The sequence below is a fragment of the Hirundo rustica genome, chromosome 3, assembly GCF_015227805.2.
Source record: "Hirundo rustica isolate bHirRus1 chromosome 3, bHirRus1.pri.v3, whole genome shotgun sequence".
Taxonomy (NCBI): domain Eukaryota; kingdom Metazoa; phylum Chordata; class Aves; order Passeriformes; family Hirundinidae; genus Hirundo; species Hirundo rustica.
In genome coordinates, this window is record NC_053452.1 from 92,322,722 (window position 1) to 92,343,787 (window position 21,066).

Consider the following 21,066-nt stretch of genomic DNA (forward strand, 5'->3'; position numbering starts at 1 on the left):
AAAACATTTTGATCAAAAAGTTGATATTGTTAAGTATTAAGAATTGACAGCTCTTTATTTAATAGAAAATGTGCTATCTGAATGAAAATGCACTACTTTCCTCTCCTATACAGCTATGTGTTAATGTTCCTATACAGAACGTGCTTAAAGTCTTCCTGCCTAAACTGGAGTAAGAAGCAGTAACATGAGAACCAGTGCAATGAAAGCACAAAAATACTGGTGATCTAAACAACTTCCTCATAAGGGGAGGAGGAGGGGCAAACACTGATCTCTGCGGTGACCAGTGAGGGACAGGACAGGAGGGAGTGGCAGGAAGTTGTGTCAAAGGAGATTTAGGTTCAATATTAGGAAAATGTTCTTCATCCACAGTGTGCTCAGGCACTGGCACAGGCTCCCCAGGACAGTGGTCACAGCACCTGCCTGACAGAGTACAAGAAGCATTTGGACAATGCCCTCAGGCTCATGGTGGGATTTTTGGGGTGTCCAGAGCAGGGCCAGAAGTCAGACTAGATGACCCTTGTGAGTCCCTTCAACTCAGGATATTACATGATTCTATGAACAATAGGGTGATATTCATAAGTATCTTCGTGACATTTCAAATTCACAAAAGCTGGGACACAAACATCAATTTCATAGGTTTGATTAAGATCATTGTTTTTGTTATTACTGTAACCTGTACTTTTTATTCACTAAAGTGAATTTTTTGTCAATGCTTATCTTTTAGCCTGGAAGGCTGAAAGGTAAGCTTTTCTAGATAAATATTTCTAGAGTGACTTCAGAAAAGCATTCTTACAACAGGAACGTACTATGTAATTGATAGAGGAAAATAGAGGACAAGCCAGGCACAAGGGAACTCTGTGGTTCATAGGTTCTGCAGATTGCATTTTCCTCCATTTCTCTCTCTCTTTCTCTTCCTACTGTTTTTTCCATTTAATTTCTTCATCCACCTTTCCAGACAAAATCTTTACTGAATAGAAGAAGAACTACCCTGTCTAGATTCTCACTACTTGGCAACAGCAGAAACAGCAGAAACCTTGCCCCTCAGAATTTAGTAACTAAAAGGCATCTGTTCATTTCAGAATGAATCATGATTCAATGTATTAATTCAATCTATTAAAAAGGAAGGATATTTTGTTAAGGAAACATCCCTGCCCATCCTTCCAGGAGCCACTCTGTCAGTCACACTCGCACACCTGAGCTGGGACTGAGGTGCCTTTGCAGCTACACCCCCACACTCACACAGTCACACCAGGCTGCTGAGCTGGCTCAAACCCAGGTTTCCCACAGCAGAGTCTCAGATGAACTGATCCCTAAAATAATTTAATCTTGGTGCAATAACTAAATAACACAAAACCAGCTCAAGCTGGTGCCTCCTAAGAAGGACCTCAAAAAAAGGAACCTCTAGGCATTTATCCCCTCACAGTGCTCACAGACACATGAAAGTCCTTGGCTCCTGCCATGTTTCTGAGTCTTCTGGCCAGAACAAAGGTTCTCAGGCCCTTCGTTGTGCAAAGGGTCAGCGATTCCTGGCCTCCCACCTCAGGCTCATGGTCCCAGAGCTCAACCTGTGGCTCCCACTGCAACACCGAGATACTGGCACTGAATGAATCTGTGCCCCTCGACAATAAAACAAAATAAAACCCCTGACTAGGGGTTTTATTGCTTTATCTTCTCCATTATGATACATTTTTAATTCTTTTGCAGCATTATCATATTAATAAGACTTGTTAAAATATGTAAATCTAAGTGATGTTTTCTTCAAAAGCTAACTAGTTTCTCACTAATGACCATATCAAGTTTTAGGAACAAAGTTCTTTTAATCTCAGTTTCTCAACAGCCCTAAAAATAGATATTGCTGATATACTTAAAGTTATTCTATTTTCTGTCAAAACAGACCCCAATGCTTTCAGAAAAACAAGTGACAGATAGGTTAATCATTTTTTATTTATTAAATTAAAACTATACCAGATTTAAGAAACAAGGGAATCTTTACTCTGTGTGTGTGTGGATGACAGTAAATTATGTTTCATCATGCTTAGTACTTTTTGAACAAACAACACTAGTGTTCAGCCAGTGTGAATTCATTTAGTCTATTAGGCTCTGTATTTGAAATGAAATCCTGTATAAAACAAAACTTCAAGTGAAATGCTATTTTCACTTAACTTATACTTTTCCCCTTGCAAGCAGTGAAATATATTTGCTGTATCGATCACAGCACTTCATTGTGGCAAGGCTTCTACAAATGAGGATTAAAGAAATAAGCAACAGTTTCCTGAAAGGCAATTCACAAATAAATACGTTTCTTAATGGCTATTAAATTAATATATCTTCATATATACAACCCATGGTCATATGTTATCCCTTTATTTATTGTGCTATCATAACAACAATTACAAACTAGCATGCATGACAGGACAAATGAATATTTAGTGAGTCATTTATCTTACAGCAAGATCCAAAGCATTTCAGGGTACAAGGATGGTATCCTAAAAGAAACCATCACTAAGATGGACAAGGAGTTGACAAGACTAGAGGACTGAGGAGGACTCTAGAGGAGGCATTGCCTTTGAAAGAGCAGAGTTTGTGTCAACTTTTGAAATGGCTAACCAAGATGAGACAATTCTACAAGAAAATTTTGTGTTGTATAATTGCACAGGCTCAGCTTGTCCCATTATATTTTTTATTCCTTAGTGCCCCATAAAACCAGATGCTCTTCAAAATCTACATTGATGTGGGAATTTAAACAGAGTAGTCCACCTTCAATTCAATTTCTTAAATTTATGGGACAACAGAAAGGTGAATATAGACATCATCTTCCAGTGAGTCTCTACTTGATGAGGCCAAAGCAATGAAGGGAAGCAAATTTAAATACTATCCCACTCCCTTAATGACAATCAATTGAAGCCCAACACATTCCTTATTGAGTTGTATTGCATTAAAATTAAGGTGAGAAAGTAGAGGCAGTGCTTTAAATTAGTGTGCTTCTGGTTAAATAAACCAGAACCACACTAATCTACGAATTTTTAAATGGTGCTAGTAAACAAATCTAGTAATTTATAAATGTCTACCTTTCTAGCTACATATAAAGGAATTAGAATATTGAAATGTTAAAAGTCTCTCTCAGTTTTAAAACTCAGCATTGTTTTGGAACCTCCCCCTTCACCTACACCATTCCCCTCAAACAGAAATATTTCTTGGGAAGAGTGAAGATCTCTAAGTCTATGCATTTGCTGGAGAAATCAGTAAAAAGTAGCAAAGATGATTATATTAATTCTGAAATCTAGCAGTTGACCCATTAGTTTACAATTTACCACAGTTGCCCATAATTAGATTTCTTCATAAAATGTGCATTTACTGACTAATTTGCTTTTCCTATGATTATTTTAATATTGGTCTTGAGAACAAATTCACAGTATATTATTTATTGGATAAATATGATGAGTACTAGAGCAGAAGAGACAGATACAAAATACGGAAAGTCTGAATTCTTTATCATACATAGATTTTATCAAGTCTAAATACCTATAAGAGAAATGGAATTTCAGGCACATTGGCTGCAAAATTGCAGAGGGATCTCATTATTTTTTGTAGGAATAAAAAGAGAAGATGCCAGGTAATATTTACAATACTGTAATACTTAGGCTGCTGCTAGTAGCTTATATTAGAGGTGATGTATAGCGATTAAAAGCTTTTAAGAAGCATATTTCCTAATGAGATTTATTTAGTTTATCACATTTAAGTTAGCTTCTAACATACTGTTTTTGAATGATCTCACACTTCTCTCTCAGATTTTTTACACTCACACAATGGAAATTATACAACTGTGTGGTTACACTCATTTTTTCTCAAAACTACCTGAGTTTTTAAACACAATTTGGAGATAAGTCACTATGCCTTAGAGTTCTCCAGTTCACCATGATTTACTTGGATTCTCCACAAGTCTTTGACTGTGTAGTATGCATTAATACATTCTGCTTCCCCAGCAGCTCCCCATTTTTGCTTAATCCCAAATTGTTTTCCTGTAGGGTTAGATTATGGACACAAACATATGTTTTCTTGACTAGAATAGGTTCAGCAGGTGCTCAAGTGTAATTTCTCAAAGCTAACTAGCAAGCAGATATGTGAATTCTATAAATACCATTGGAGACTTGTGCCTGGACTGGGGAACTTCAAACGCTTAAGGACTTTTCCACTTGCTTCTGATTAACTCTACCTGCCATTTATCCACACCCAGTCTGAACTATTCATTTATCCCACAGGCATACTTGGCATGAGTAATATATTCATGATAAATTAATTTTGGTTTTAGATCTCTTTTGTATTTAAAAATTTAATTCTGAACACATTTGAAAGAAAGAAATTGATACTTTAGTTGTTATTTCTGTAAGCAATAAAAAAAGAAAATAGAAGAAAAAAATAAAAGTGGTTCTGCAGGCCTTCATTATGCATAGTACGCAGTTCTATATGCCTATCAAGATCAGCTTCTGGGCTCTTAATCAAGAGTAATGGCCCTTGGAAAAAAACAAACAAACAAATATACATTAAAATATTGGTAAAACAAAAGGGTGCTGGCAAAATTATGCAAAAAATGTATTCAGAACAGTGTTACACTTTTCACAAAACTATGAGTAACCAATGCTTACTAAGGGAAAGAAATCTAGTTAAATAGTATTTTAAGTACCCACATAAACAATACTACTAATATCACGTACCAATTTCAAAATTATGAAAGTTGCATTCTTTGGAAAACATGCTATTTGCTACTCTTGCCCCATATGCAGGTCATGCAAACAGGGACAAATGTAAAAACCTGTTTGCCTAAATAAAGAAATTTTGTCCTAGATCTTCAGATTGTTTGCCGTCTTCTGATAAATTTTAGTTTCTTGCTTTCTCTGTATTTGAAAACAATAATTATACTTCTGAGTAGGTCTGTATTTTACCCTCTGTGGACATCTTGACCTTTCAAATATGACTGTAACAAAAATTAATGAGTCAGTGGACTTAGTCTTCTAGGAGATCTGCCATCAGGGCCACCTGTCTGCATGACATAGGCTTGCCTTTTCTCAGGATTGTGGTCAGCTTTAGGCTTTTCTAGTGATTTACCAAAAGTATTTCCCACAAGTACTTTCCACATTGTTGAATTACGTAGCACAGTGTAGAAAACACTCTGGTAACTCTGGCACTTCTACTGCCCATTCCTAGTGATCTCAATTTTCCAAGTCTATAAATCAACCACTCTATCACAATAGCCAGGAAAGCCTTGCTATCTTGTCAAATAACAAGATTTTCTTGTAAAAAAATTCAGATGACTGGTGTTTCAGCTGCTTTCTTCACCCTTCCTTTATTGCCATGTAATGTCCTTTTTTCTTGTTTACTTCTTCCTACTTACCCAGGAAGTCACAACCAGTGACTTCACAGCCTGTGGAGCCCGCATGTCTGTGTGTCACCAGCTGAAGATGCTGGGACAGGGGCAGCCCCAGGTCACACTGCATGTCTGAGCCCAGCTGCTGGAGGATCTGCCTCTCACATATGTGCATTGTGTCCCTGCCTATGGCACAAAGGTTGAAACTAGATGACTTCCCAGGCCTCTTGCAGCCCAAACCACTCTATGACTCTGATCAGATGTCAGCGAAACAGAAAAATTTGGATGGAGATTCAGATATTTCACATGATTGATAACACAGCAAAAGTATCACTGAGAGCTGATTCAGTGCCTGAACCCTGCAGCTGATCAAGGAATACAACCTAGGGCTGTGAAATCTCTGCTTATAATCTAGGTCGGGGGCATTCTGCATTATCCATTTTTCTTCATGATACTTGAGATCATCATGTTTGTGATGGAAAAGACTGCACAAGATTTATGGAAAGGGTGGGATGACAGCTGAGCCTTCCATCAAATTATTTTTACAAGGCAGGTTTCATTAACTTTAATGGTATAAATCATTATCATGTCAGCTTACAAACAGAATGCATGCAAACAGCTAACTTCTTTTGTTTGAATGAAAGACCGTGACAAGCTCACAGTTAACACAAAACTGTTGGCAGTTACTTTTGAGATGATTGCTACAAGAACTGACACAGACATTGATTTTATTATGGTGTTCACTAAAAATCCATTTAATTTAACACTGAGATTATCCACGTAGGACATAAATCAGACATCAGATGCTTCAGAAGTAAAGATGATAATGAGGCAGATGTGACAGAATTATTTCTGCTGAATCTCTTTGAATGTGTGTTCTATTCCACCCTCTCACCTACTTCACTCCAAGGATTATCTCTCAGCAGCAGCTAGAAGCAGAAAAAGAATAAATTCTCTCTAAAGTTTTTAATGTACCTGGGAAAATCTGGCTGCATTCATTTTGAATCATAGTGTTGATTAAATCTTTATCCTGGTAATTTCTTATGGCAATGCAGTGACAATTAGTGAGTCAGTAAAAGCTCCTGCTTATTGCATTTCTCAGAAAGCTCGTAAGTCTTGAGTACAAATAACAACACTTTTCAGCTCACAATCATTGATCTGCACAGATACAAATTTTAATACTCATTGCACCTTTTAAAAGCATAAATGTCTGTCAATTTAGAAAGACGGAAGAGAATAGGATAGGATAGGATAGGATAGGATAGGATAGGATAGGATAGGATAGGATAGAATAGAATAGAATAGAATAGAATAGAATAGAATAGAATAGAATAGAATAGAATAGAATAGAATAGAATAGAATAGCTTTCTCTCGTCTTTTATGAAGGCCTTAGCTTTCATTCCCCAAATCCCTTTCTAAAAGGCAAACTAGTAAGCTATCAGATCAGTTTTCAGGTAAAGGGCATTCCAAGCTTGCCTCTGAATCTTCTTTCCATTTCACAGGCATTGCAATGAGGTAAAGAGACAGAGTGCTGGTGGTTCTATCAATCTGCTGCATTGCAGTTCATGATGGATTTGGACAAACTGAAGAAAGGTATGATGCAAATAGCACTGTGTGTAAAGAAAAGCATGTCTTTTTTAATTTCATGTATTTGTACTGCATTGCTTTCAACTGCTCTCAATTTCACAAGTGTTTTCGGTAGGCTGTAATTGTCAAGGTCAGCTTCTACCGTGTTTCGGAGACAGAAACAAGAGAATGTTACCCTTTTTTTTCCAAAACATCTTCCAAATTGTATCAGGTGCATTTTAGCTTTTGATTTAATATTCTTACTGAGACAATAATTTTGAAGAACTAAGGATTTTTAGGAAAGGTAAGATAATAAGTTGCTGAATTAGCTGAAGTAGATAGGTAAGCTTTGTTCGTAGTTAACAGAAGCCGGATCTTAGATAAGACATCCCAGATTTAGTAACTCATTGCTTGTCAGCTTTATGTTTATGTAGCTGTGCTTGTAATGAAGAACAAAATGTGGTAAATAGGACATAAGATAACTGCAGATTTCCTGCTTAAAGGACCCATTGAACACAGGAAACTGTAAGTTCTACCAAGGATTCATTTGTCACGAATGCATTGAAAAGGTAGAAAGGTCAGGACGAGGAAGACTCATCTTACTTCCTCATTTTGGGTGACCCCTCCCCAAAACAGACCCCCGACTCATTTTAGGAGACAAGTACACATGCTTAATCACCTTTTTGCCAATTAGCATACAAAACGAGGAATGGGAGGTGACAGGGGTATGAATATGTATTTGTATTTTGGGTATTCAACACTTTTGTAAATAAAAGGCTTTGTAATTACCTGTGAATTTCGCAGTGCAAATTAGGGAAATATCCCGGGTGCTGCCTGGCTGTAATAAACATACACTTTCTAACTTTAAACTCTTAGAGAGCTTTTGTCCGTCACAGTTGGGTATTGATACTAGATCAATACCCATATTTCTTTAATAAGTCATTATAAGGAAACCTTTAAGGTAATTTTGTACAAAGCAGTATGTTCACTGACCAGTGCTGAGAGGAAGGAGAAAGGTGAAAAAATGTAGAGAATTTTCCATATAGTATTCCCTAGAATCTTTCCCATATTGCAAAATCCTAAAATCCCTGTTGTTTCATGTTAATTGACACAGCTTTAGCTCCTTATTTTGTATCTAAATAATAAATTTAGGCTATTAATGACCTGTTAGCACAATTCTCACACAATATGTGGGTTTGTATGGTCTTGCTTTTTCTTTGCCTATTTGTTTAACCTGACCCATTTCAATTGTAATTTAATGGTGGGGAGTTGGTAATGAACCAGAAGCTTCTCAAGATCTGTTATACATGAGGATGTGCTATTCTTACTAAGTGGGTCTGTGTAGAAATTTCTTCCTCCTGCTGCTGAGGACTCCAGGACGGTGTAGATAAATGTAGACGAGAGATCTCTGAAGTCAGGTTTTAGAAGATGAGGTTTATTGTAAGGGATGTGAGGCCTTGCTCTGAGCTGCCAGGCGCAGCTTGTGGGCAAGGCCTAGGGAGGTGGGGGAAGGGAGAGGAAATTCCAAGAGAGGAAAGTCCTCGGGGAAGGGTGCAAGCAAAGAGTCCGTCCAGCCCCCTTGGGATCCCTTATCAGGGGTCTTCAAGGTGGGCTGGAACAGGACTTGAGCCAATGGGGTTACAGATACCTGATACTTCAGGGGAGGGTTACAGGTGTGGGATGAACCATGCATTGGGGTGAGACAGGACATTCCATTTGACCTCTGGGTCTGGCTGCAGGTGACCTTCAGCTGGTCACATAACTGTTTTCCCAGACATCCAGTAGCTAGGACATCTCAAACATCAAAACTTACTTTAAATTCTATCTCACCTACAGGTTTCTCATTCTCAGAATATAGGCAATCATATTTATAGGGTTTTTTGGCTTCCTCCTTCCCAAGAGGTCTGTCCTCACCAGCTGAGTTTAAAACCACTCTGTTTTGTTAAATCAAACAAAATGTCCTAGGTTACAATGTAAGATGTGCCCAAAGTATGTATTCTATCACCATCTACATGCGATGTTGAAACTAGGTTGGGCAGTGTTTCCCTTGCCCCCTCCCTCCAGACTGTCTTCTGTTAATGGCCCATCAATGCCCTGCTGCATGACTCATAGGTAACTCCCTCCAGGAGCTATCTCTGTTTAATGGGCAATCAAGGACCCATTGCAAGACTGATAAAATGATATCAGCCCATTGTGAGATGCTCTGCCCAGGGGGAGGAGCCAAGCATTCCCACCTGGATATAATCTGGGATTTGGGACAGCACAGGCAGCCTCACCCACTGGTTTCCCAGAGGACAAGAGCTACCAGACCTTTTCTGCAGGAACACTGCTTCAACAAGACCACTTCATCTGGACTGCTACCACCATGGTGTCAGGTTGTATTCTGACTCTGTCAGTGATCTTTTGTACTATTCCCTGTATTTTATTTTTATTATTTTTCATTTTGTTATTTAATTTTATTTTATTTTTATTTTAATATTTTCTCTCCTATTAAACTGGCTTTTTTCTGACTTGGAGCCTCTCGCTGGTGTTGCCTTCAAGCCAGCACACAAAATTAAACACCAAGTGAACTACAGAAATAATAATAATAATCAGCAGCAGCAATAATAATAGTAGTAATAATAACAATAAGCTGTCATTTTTGTCATTGGTGAGATGGGTAGGGAGCTAAAGCATTAATTTCAGTAGGACTGTCTGGTATATACTAGCTGCCTTATATATATCACAATGTAAAATGGAGCTTACTTACACAAATTTAAAGTCAATCCTAGTTGATAGCTCTTTAAATCATGTGGCCATGAGTCCATGATAAAGAAAATAAACATGAAATTCACCCCAACTTGTCTATATGTCCATACGATCTCATTTCCCTGAGACAAAAGAGGGAAAGAAAAGCCACACCAGTGCTGTGGTTTGAAATATTCTGCTTGGAAGCCCATTGCTTTGTACTCATTTTTTTTCCACTTCTAATTAAGCTCTAGGAAGTTGTGACGGTTTAATTAATTAATGTAGTGGTTTTATGTTCACTAAATTTTAGTCTTGGTACTAATTCTTTTTGTGAGAGAGAGACTAGGAGAAAAACAAAGCAGGCTCAACCTTAAAATTAACAAATAGTTTATTAACATACACTAAAAGAATAGAAAAAAAGAAAGTTGGGAAAAAACTAAAATGGAATGAAACTTCAAAAACACTTCTTCCTCCCCTTACAAACTGTTCACTTTCTTACAAAACAACATAAAGAGACAAAACTTGTAATTTTCAGTCAGTTTCACTATCTGACAATAGTCTTTCATCAATTCATTAGGGGAAGAGTATCTTCTAGAGTCATGGATCCCACTGACAACCTAGAACAGTTCTCTTGTGGGTTTTAAACTGTCACAAAAACAATCGCCCAGAGAAACCTGCCTTTGTGACCCTCCCAGGAGCAGTTTTCCAAGCTGCTTATGGGTCATGGGTTTTAGACTTTTGCATACTGGGGTGTCACCTATTAAAGATGAATAACTCCAAAGCAAAGGATTCTTCATCTTAAGGTACAGAGATATCTTCTCAGTTCTTCACTGGCACAGGGAGCTTCTCATCTTTATCTCTGTTCAAGCATCTTATAGGATATTACTTAGTTCATCACAAACACCTCTGCTTAAATCTACACACAAATTAAAACAATCATGTCCCCAAATGCATATCTTTCCCATGATTTAAAGGAATGACTTTATATATAGAGTTCATTTCCATGGCTCAAGTAAGAATAGGACAACCAACTCTTCAACCCTCTGTCTTAATAGTCTTTTTACACTTGCTACTGACTTCATGCTGTTGGTCTTTATGTTCACTCTGTCCTTCTTTACTCTCCCAGAGAAGGGCCAAGCTCTGGAAGCTTCATGTTGCCAAGAAGGGGTTAAATCTGCTCGGAGTCTTTGTCTCTCTCTCTCTGTAGCTCCTGGTGTTAGATATTTAAGGCTGAGCTGGTGAGGGAGGAAGAACTCACACAGAAACATCAGAGATTGGAGCGCTCAGGCAGTCCAGAATCACAAAAAAAAACCCAGGCAGGATCATAAATGCCTTCTCAGCCACCCCTCAGTGTAAATCGGGGTGGCTTCAGCCCAAATGGTGCCCATAGCTTTTATCAGGGGCCCAGCAGAGATCTCTCCCTGCTCCAGGGAAGTTTGAAGAAAGTAGCTGTTAAAAAAACAGCAACCTCTCCTTCCCCCCCCCCCAAGAGCCGATAGAATCCAGCCAGGCCTCAGGCCAGCTCCCCCCAAAAAGGGGGAGCAGCAGGCCCAGCTCGATGTTACCTGTCTCTCTCTGGCCAAAGGAAGCAGAAAAAGGACCCACCTACAGGAAATCAAGGGGTTTTTTTATGGTACTTCCCAAAGTCACAGCCAACAATTTCATTGGTCAGGATAGATGCCAATATTCCAACTAACTCTCTGATGGATCCCTGTCTTTTCTAAAACAGTTCCCCAGTCCTGACCTGGAGAATTATTTTACATTCTTTTATAACTAAAAAACCAAACTGTACTAACCCATGACAGAAGTGATCTGGGTTTTTGAGCATTTTAAGTGCAAAAATCTCACCCTTGTTCAAAAACAGTGTGAAATCTCTTGCTTATACTATGGGAGATCAATGCCAAATCTTCTCCTTGATAGTGCTGACATTCCTGTAGCTAGGAGATTCTCATCAGTGATACACCTGAGCTGTTGCCCAATTCTGGAAGTGTTGCCTGCGTAAAATCCACATGAAGCTGGTCTTTGGAATCCCCCAAGCCAGTCAAAATTATAAGTATCATCAACGACTCTTTGAAAGAACTAGTCAGAGATGCACCATTTTCCAATTAATGTGTGTAATTAACTGGATGGAAGGGGAGGAGCAGGTCCTCAACTTTTCCTGCATTAGTCAGATCCAACCTTCTCCTTCAGCAAACGCCCCAGGGGTGCAGGAGGTGCTGACTCCTGGCTGGGAACCTCACCCCTCTCTGGGCAAAGGTGTAATATTATGCTGTGCAAAGAGAAACACTGGTGGTGCTGGGAGGGAAGGGTGCTGGTTCTGCCAGTGTGCTAGATGAATTTGGGCCCTTGAGAATTTAGGTGCATTAAGTCTATAAAGTTTAATGAGACTGATTTCCTTAAGCCAGACTTGGTCTGAGCTTGTATACATCTATGAACACCGCAGAACTTCATTCACTTTGCTGTAAAAAAAAAAAAAAAAAAAAAAAAAAAAAAAAAAAAAAAAAAAAAAAAAAAATTATAAATTAAGCAGCTCATGAGCTACTATTCAGAAACATAATTTTAGACGTGAATTCCTAAAATATTTTAAGTTCTGTTTGAATTGCTGAAAGCCTTTCTTTGGATCTGACCTCTTGTTTGTTTCCTGTTTCCAGCAAGAATTGGGGTATATTAAATTAACATTGTCTTAGTAAGAAACTGGCCTTCCAAAAAATTTTTCAACAATACTCTGGTCATCATTATTCAAGACTCCTACACTTATTGCATATTCAGATAATGATTGAATGCTTTATTAAGAGAAAAGCTCTGCTTTTGGTGCAACACTAACATGACTTTTGATAAAAGCTTCTAATCTGTATTCTGACCACCATATTTAATATATATCAATTATTTGTGGTGAAGTCTGGTGGTTAATTTATTTTTTTGAAGACAAGAGGCAGACAATGTTCTGATTAGTTTGAGATGGAGAAAGCTTGCATATGTATTATTTTGTATTATCAGGTGAAAATTATCTCAGCAGGTAAAATTTTGGCTTTTATGAACTTTTATATTCTAAGATTTTTTTAATTGTTGACTTTTTAATATATTGAGTTTATTGTTATAAAGATATTATAAATATAACTCTTTTTTCCCTAATAAATATAAGCTAAATGATAAACATTAGAACTACAGAAGAAATTGGCAAACCTCAGAAATTCATTAAGGGGGACATTGTAATTTAAATCCCTTATACTACCTGAAAAGAAAATCTACTATGCATTTTAAAGTCTAGCTCTTCAGTTTTCTGGATATAGTAGTTGAGACGAGTTAACACATTCATCTTGATACACTGCTGTCAAGTAATTTACAGAAATGAAATACAGGATGTAGAAAAACTAGTGGTTGCCTTGTATTTGTGTTAAAAATAAGGCAGAAAACTCCATCTTGCAGAAAAACAGAGTAATATGCAACTGGTCTTTTATCCTTTAGAGAGATTTTTGTCTTGGATGGGTGTTAAAAAATGATTGTATGGCTAACATATAAAACTAAATTGGACAAGTTAAATTTGAAGTTCTCTATAGTATTTGTGCATTGTCTACTTGAAGAGTGAAGGAAATTTTCTATTGTGATTAATACCAGTCTGGTCTCTTTTCAAAAAGGCATTTTACAATTTAAACAGGTGCCAGTTGCCAGCTACATGGCATAGCAGGCAGTGTGTGAAACGTGGTGTTTTGTCCTTCTCCACAAGGTGTAAAACCATTCCTTATAAACTTAATCCATTCTCATATAAACTCTTCTCTTCTGCCTGGATGATTCAGCCCACAGAGAGAGTCTGTCTGGTTCCGTCCCGCACCAGGCGGGAGATGACCTCTGGCTAGCTCGAGTCAACACAGCCACAGAATGGTCCCGGTTTGTTTTGGCTTCTCAGCTTAGCAGCTGGACCCAATAGTGTTGTGACAGCAACAGCAGCAGAAAAGGCTGGCTCTCAGCTTAGCAGGTTAAAAGATGTTTATTAGCTCCAGAGTTGAGGAGCAGAGAGGCTCCGAGCTCCGAGCTGAGAGCGCCGAGGCTGAGACACTGAGAGAGAGCCTTTGAATCCCCCTCCTACCCCTTATAAGCGGGGGAGGGGTTCCAGGGGGGTACCACAAGACAACAAATCAGAGAATTCAGGGGGTAACAAGGTGTGCCCACCCCCAAGCCTTGGACCACTAAAATCCAAAGCTAAAGGAATTCCACCCAGGGGGCCCATCACCTGAAGCCCTCTCCCTGAGATTTCGCAACCTGGGAGGGTTCCTCAAAGTGATAGACAAGCTGCCCCAGAGAGGGGGGTGGGAGGACTGACACAAAACACCTTGTTATACAGACAACACAAAAAGGGTTACAACATTGGGGATACAGTGAAATGAACCATAACATATACTTCTTATAAAAACCTAATAAAACAGTTCTGCACCACCACAAGAGTGCAAGGCAAGCTTGGCATCAGCCTGGCTGGGGATTGTTTTATGTCACTGCTATGGCTACTCCAGTGCCCCTCCAGGTACCTCTGATCACAGAGCCTTAAAAAAGGCAGGTCAATATGTACCAAAACCCCATCTCTTATTTCTCTTTGTTGTCTCTGTCCTATTGCTCTTAACAATGCTCAATACACACAAACCTAGTACTCTTGTTGTTGATGAGTCAGGAGTCATCTGTTGTTCTTTTTGGGCTACTTTGCAGTTACACTGAGTATGGGGCTGCCTCATGGTCTGACACCTGTCATGTGCTGAGTGCCTCAGGAGTCAGCCTAGCTGATATCAGCAGTTCCTCCTGGCCCTGCAGTCTCTGAGGTGCTCCATCCATCACAGGTGTAACTGCAGCTGTTTCTTTCGAGGCTCCTTTCAAACTTCTGAAGTTTATAAACAGCTGAGTCATACCAGCAAAATGACATCAACAAATAATACCGTGTGACATCTGTACAGAGTAGTATGGAGGTGGTAAAGTAGCATGTTCTACTACAGGGACTATTCTGCCAGGATTTTTTTTTTTTTTTCCCCTGCCATCTCTGCTGTCATTATCCATGTCCTTCTCATTCAAACACTTTGGAAGAGTTACCCATCTGCTGTCTTGGGGCTGTCTAGAAACAGTCTGGTGTATCCAAAATACTCTGTCTAGAGGCAGCCTTTCAAAGGTATTTTACTCAAAAGTGACTACTACTGTGTCACTAGTATGGAACTGGTTTCTATATATATATGAAAGCTATCTCTAAGACTTTTGGACTGTTTATCAATTATTGAATTGATAAGCAGTCCAAAATTATTAGAGATAGCTTTCAAATATTAACAACGAGGTTTTAGCTAGAAGCTTTCTACATGATCTACTACAGCAGAGCAAATCACTGCCTTGTAAACAAACCGCAAAAATGGAGGTAGAATGCAGCCTCTGCTGGGCTAGACAGCCAACATCAAGCAAGATCTGAAAATTAAAATTTGTTATTGCTTTGTGTGACTCTCTGAAGAAAAGCTAGAAGATGGAAATCTCAAAAAATATATTTTAAAATATTCCTATAACTTTAGTAGCTGCTGCTGTGCAATCACTCACTCTACTATGTTATGACGTTTAATTTCTACATATATTTATATACATACATACATATACATATATATATATACATACATACATATACACATACTTTCCAGAACAAGAAAATAATCAAATCTTGCAAAAGTATTTAGGACAGTATCTAGGATTAGATTTTGCCTCTAGGTTCAGCAGTGTAACACAGTTAGGTACTAGTTTATTTATATTGCATCTTTTAGCCCTGTGAATTTTTTATTGGAGTAATTTTCCGTCAAAACTATGGAAACCTAACCTGAATGATGTTAACTGCTTTTAGCCAGCTAGATTTCTAAGAAGTCACTGGAAAATTGTGGTCTGTTGTCATCTTTCCCTTTCCATGCAAGGATGGGGCATTGTTTGCTTTGTGCTTTAAAGATGTGAAGTGCAGTGTAAGAGAGCTGCACCTAAGCTATCTCAGTAACTGAAATTGTTAATAACTGAAAGGAAAGAGAGATGAGGACATTCAACCCTCATCCAAATTCCTAGATTTTTGTTTTTCGTTTTAACTAGCAGTATCATCTGTCATTTTTTAAATGAGTATATTGGCTAGGGAAGTTCATCTCTATGTTCATACATTTTGGACTTTATCCTGAACTGTTCCTTGAACAGCCAGACTGAGTCCAAATTTGATAGTTTGTGAGAGATTGCTTCCAATCTGAGCAGGTGATGGTGTTTTATAGGAGTGGTGGTAGGAGGCAAAATCAGGAAACAAAAAGCAAGTAATTTAGTATAAACAGTCAAAACACTGGGACAAAAGAGTTATTGACAGCTGTCGGACTGCATAACAGAGACTGAATACAAGGTGACATAAGCCAATTCAGAACTCAATATAGGGTGACAATGTACTGATATGGGGGCAAAAAAACCTTAAACCAAAACTCATTTAATATATCAGGATTCTGGACAAGGATTTATGAAGAAATCAAAATTTTAACATTTAAATAAATGGAGAAAAGTCTACTAAAAATGTAAGGTTTTTGTTTGTACAGCAAATTCAGAGTGCTAAAGATTACTGAGAAATTGTGGTAGGAATCACAATAGGGTGTTAGTGCTGAGCAGAGGGAAAAGATCATCCTGTGGACCTGCTGGTGTAGTCCCCAGCACTGTTGGCCATATCTGCTGCCAGGGCTGCTGGCACAGGCTTTCCTTGCAACGTGCCAGGACCTCCAGCCCTTTCCCACAGAGCTGCTTCCCAGCCTTCTGTGCTGTCGGGGTTATCCCTACCTAGCTGCAGGACATGGATCCCTGTCAGCCCATTTCTCCAGCCTCCACTTACTGACTATTCCCTCTAACTTGGTGTTGCCCACAAACTTGCCAAAAGGGCAACATTCCATTCATCTAGGCCATTAAGACATTATACAAGTACTGATCCCAGTATTGTGTTTATTTCTTAAATGGGATAAACCACCTTTTCCTCTTTTTCCTTTCTTTTACAATCTAACAGCCACGTTTACAGTCTTTTTCCCGTGCCTTGACTCTGTATAGTAATTATTTGCTTTGTGCTTCCTGATTCAATCTCACACCTCTTCTATAAACCATAACCATCTGTTTAAATTGGGATTGAGGGATATTATTCACATCCTGACTTTACCTATCAGTCTTGCTGATCATAAAAGACATAATTATGATTATGATTGAAAACCATCCATTACTGCAGAAAATGTACATTAACCAGCAACCACTGTATCCTCAATACAATATTAGATGTGGAAGAAAATATTAGCAAATATGGCTCCTAAGAAATATTTGTGCTAATGGACTTGCCAGTGTACAATTTAAGGTACTCAGAAGTTCTGTGGGAATCATTTTCAGAGTTATCAAAGCTTACAAAATGTAATGGTTTAAGTATACAAAAGTTTGTAAAGTATACATAAAATTGGCATGTTAAGTATACAGAAGAATTACAAGATACTGTCAAGATAATCCTGTGAAGCAATGATGGCATGAGACATGCTTGAAAGCATTTAATTCCACTAGATATTGGCCAAAATGCTTGTCTACACAATAGTAACCATTCAATCTAATAATATTAAAAGGTATGGTTTCTGTTTTTCAAACATTAAAAAGAGATGCCTTTTCATATTACACTTTATAAGGCATGTATTTCAGATGTTTGACAAGGAGTAAATTTTTTCCTAAATTACAAATTGATACACACCAGTCTTGTGGTATAAAGAATATGTGTGTTACAATGGTAATAAAATATTTCTCTTTATTCTTAAACATGAAGATACGCACCTGTTGAATTATTGATAGGTTTGTTAAATACTTAGATTTAATTATTTTCTGACAAAACAATTCAGTGCATGTCAAAAAAGCTTCCAAACATTGTGCTACATAAAAAGAAATTAATACTTACATGTTTTTTAAAAATGCTCCCATATTTTCATATGAACTACCTTGACTCAAGAAAACATCCACTGAGGAACAACTAGCAGGGAAATCCAGTGGGTGCAGTGTAATTTAGTATAAAGATTGTGTTCATGACTCTAGAGCATAATGATTAAGGTGTGAGCTGGTTTGACATCCTCTCTCTGACAACTTGCAGTCAATGCTGGCATATCAAACTGGCAGAGCAGAACCACCCACCTGTATGTATACAAAATATGCAAACAATAAATTAGTTCTTTTTTGAAAAAGGTACATTGGTGACTATTTCTACTCTGAAAGAGGATGTGTGGCCTTTGCCTGGCATAGCACTGTCAGTGGTCTACTGTGTCTAGCAGTGCATTTGCATGCATATTGTGCCTGTGAAACATCAAAAGTCATAATAAAGTAGATATTTGTGCTGCTGAAGGTGTTTAAAATAATTTTGCCAGCTGATTTTAATTTGTGATTATATTGTCTAATCAGCAGTACCAGTTTGTCATTTGTGCTGCTCTCAAACAGCAAAAAGAAATTAGTCTACTCCAGGACTCCACTGCACTGTCCCTATAAAAAAATCTCATAGCATTTAATGGATGTTATGGTTAAGGGGAATATTTTATTCTGAATCTTGCTTGGGCTGTCTATGGTTGACATGACTGGATATTGCGCCCTTTTAAATATCATTGTTCTGAGCAGTATAACCCAATTTATCATTATAACTCCAATAATATACTATGGCATAATAAAATTATTCTTTTTATTTACTATTTTTTAAAGTATTTTGGCTAGGTATTTGTCAATACTGGATGAAGATGGTATTCACTTTGCCCACATTCAACATTTCAGTTTAGATCCCTAAACGCACTGCCTTCTTGTCAGCAAGTAGTGAGATAGAAGCATTTTAGATAATTTCAATCTTGTCCTCTTACTGACTGAAGTTAATCATGTCTGCCCATAAACTATATTGACAGAAAGAGAGACTAGACTTATAACTCAGGGGTTTAATGGTACATGGCATGAGTACTCCCATTATCTCAGTGGAAGTGAAATTAAAAAAAAATCCTCCCCAAAGAGAAGGTTTTGAAAGTTGCTGGTCATGTAATTGATATATTTTCAGTTTATCTTATTCTGGGTTTGAGAAGCCAAAGTGTTTTCTCACAAGAACACAGGAGACATTAAGTTCTAGACAATCAGTAGTTTCAACCAGTTTTAAGTATCATCTTCCCTTTAAAATTTGAGACATGATAAAGCCCAACAATATTTTTATGTTATTGTGAATTACTACTGATTGATGTGCTGTTCCATACTGTCATGAGGAAACAAACGGTAAAACAATAGAATAGTAATAAATTAAGTGATTCTGAAAGGATAATCTCACTGAAAGGTGTCATTCTTTAAAATAAAACAAAAAATATTTTCATCTCAATGCATTGCTCTAGGAACAATTTCATTTAAAAAAGAAGAATTAAATTAATATAGCTTTCTGAAGAATGATTGAATTGCTGATAAAAGGTCTAATGTAAATTTTACTGCAGGGTTTTGTGCAGATCATCAATCAGGTTGACAGCCCAAGTAAATAATCCAGTTATTTTTAAGGATGTGAAATCCCAGTCTTTGGAATGACCTACAGTTTTTTTTTTTCCAGTATCATGACATTTTAAAAGAATGACATGTTTTTTATGCTTCATTCAATTTATTTATCTTTTCATTTCCTGATTGTCTGAGAGTCAGTTCTGTGCAAAATCGTTTTTTCGAATACTCTAAAAAAAAAAAAAACCCAAACCCTAAACTGTTCGTTTTCCCATGTTTGACAGGTTTTTTTAAAAAAATTATCTGGAAAAAAATCAGCTCACACATCTGCTTTGTTTTGACATAATATAGTGCACCAGATATACTTAAGAATCTGGATTTTCTTTTATATATTACTGTAAAATGTAGTGGCTTACTGCAGACCCAGGAGCACAAACAGAAACAATATAGAGAAGCTGAATTAGGACACAGATATTGGCTTTCCAGTACTGTGCAACTAAACTAATGGAGATAAAATAGGATACAGGATTTCCAGGTCACCAGTCATCAAAGAATATTTGACAGGTCCTGGTCTGTTTAAGAATCTGATATAACTGATTTTTTATTGCTTGCAATCTTTTCTACTTGCTCTATTACAGCAGGAAATCAGACTTACAAGGTAGCATCTGTTTCCCTGAAAACTTGAATTATCCTTGTTTCATATATATTCATTATTAGCTTGTACTTTTGAGACTTACTTTTCTCTTCTCTAGGGTTACAAAAGAGGGCATGAAGCACTGGCTCTGAAACCAAGACACTTGATGGCAGACCCAACCTTCGTTGAAAACAAACAGACTAGACGTTTGCCACTATAATACAATCCTTAACATGTGTTCTATAGTCATAAAGTACAAAAATGTAGTATCTTTAATTTTAATCCATTTTAGTCAAATGGAAAGTCTTGCATTATTAAATATGTTTTAAGTAAAAATATAGAAAAGGATACTATTGAGAACAGTGAAAAAAATTTAAGAAGTGATCATAGCAACCCTAGTGGCACATTAACACTAAAACATTTAAATAGCAACTCTTAATGAGACACCAGACTTGATGGAGGAGCAAAATGCATGTAAGTATGACTTTCAGTATACAGTGGTGCTTCATTTCCTCTAGAAACTGTAAGAAAGGCTTTTATAAATGTCTAAGATATTTCAGAGAAAACATACAAATTTCTCAGTTGTATATGATTTTATTAACCCTTGCTGTTAAGTATTGCAGCACAAAGATATTTCAATCCTTAATATTCTCAAAAGGTTGAAGATGTGTCCTGTTTGCAAAGTTCAGGCATTTGTCGCTGAAGCATGTTCAGAGAGTGTAACCTGCAATCAGTGTCCAGTGTGTTTTTTAGGAGCCTTATTCATGCTCTCATTTGTGCCTTTCCCTCTTGTCTTCATGTGCTGTGCTCACCTACTGAATGGTCTGTCAGACATGAATTATCCCCACCAACTGCCTGACCACATCCATCTCAGTTCCAAATGGAAAGCTGGCACTCACAACCCCTTTTTGACTGCTCAATCCCCGTTTGGTGTTTCGATGTTTCATTATGCTTACCAGTCTGCCACGGGAATTTCAGAAAATGTCTCATCTTGACTTTGACATCACTGTAAACAAACTGAAGTTAAAAGCGTAGATTACTTTACATAGAAGCCTTCTGCTTCTGCCACTGGAAGTGGATTTTTATGCTGTGGTAAAATCTTCTTTCAGGGGAGGTTGCCTCTTCTTCCCATGGTACTGTGCCCTTTGGCAGAGACACAGAGTCAGTCAGCACTGATGCTTTTCAGCTGAATGCTCTCTGATGAGTGACCAAATACCAGTCGTGAGTTGTCTGCACATTTTAAGATTGGGGGAGGAAGGGAGGGTGTTTAATGCAAGATTTTGCCTTTAAATGGTGAGTCTTTTT

General features: G+C 37.7%; 1 long non-coding RNA gene across 1 annotated transcript; it reads right to left on the minus strand.

The window, feature by feature from the left end:
* Nucleotides 1-17,686: 17,686 nt before the first annotated feature.
* Nucleotides 17,687-20,806, minus strand: LOC120749819 (uncharacterized). The gene is made up of 3 exons (XR_005699792.1): nucleotides 20,718-20,806; nucleotides 19,865-19,941; nucleotides 17,687-17,819 (listed from the first exon to the last, which is right to left on the minus strand). It is a non-coding gene; the product is annotated as an uncharacterized LOC120749819 (long non-coding RNA).
* Between the last annotated feature and the right edge of the window lie 260 nt (nucleotides 20,807-21,066).